A 620-nucleotide genomic window follows, 5' to 3' on the forward strand; every position below is an offset into this window, starting at 1 on the left:
TTTTCTAATTTATTATAGTGTCAATCATATTTATAATATGAAATTTTAGCCATTGATTAAAAGTAAAGCAAATAAATGGTTTCTATTAAAATGACATAAAAGAAAGTCCATCAAAGGAAAGGAAGAAGTTTCCCCCACTAAAGGAATTTTCTGCCAGAGGTGGGAGGTGGAGGAACCTCATGTTCACCTCTAGTAATTGGACAATTTTACCGTACAAGCTTTACAACAGCAAGCCCATCCTTCGTCAAATAGTGTGCAGAACAAGATACCATACCAAAGCCAACTTCTGTTACATCATTGTAGAGTCTATTAAAGAGATGACTCTACCCCACTAAGGGAGTTTTTTGCCAAACGTTGGATATTGTCTTCACAAGCATTATAAAGCAATTTCTATTGGCACCCTAACGACTGGTCTACTTACAACTATCCTATCAATTGTCTATTTTGCTGTACGGGTCTTCTTCAACTTTGCTCTCCCCACCACATTCACCTCGTGTAGGTATTGTTAACAATAATATTCAATCCTCATACCCAAAATGATACACTTTAAACCTTATATTCTAAACCCTAAACCGTTAAATTATACTAGCTTTAGTATTGTGATTTGATAATTTTGATTG

The sequence above is a fragment of the Theobroma umbraticum genome, unplaced genomic scaffold (genome assembly GCF_002168275.2).
Source record: "Theobroma umbraticum cultivar Fairchild unplaced genomic scaffold, ASM216827v3 scaffold_95.0, whole genome shotgun sequence".
Classification (NCBI taxonomy): Eukaryota; Viridiplantae; Streptophyta; class Magnoliopsida; order Malvales; family Malvaceae; genus Theobroma; species Theobroma umbraticum.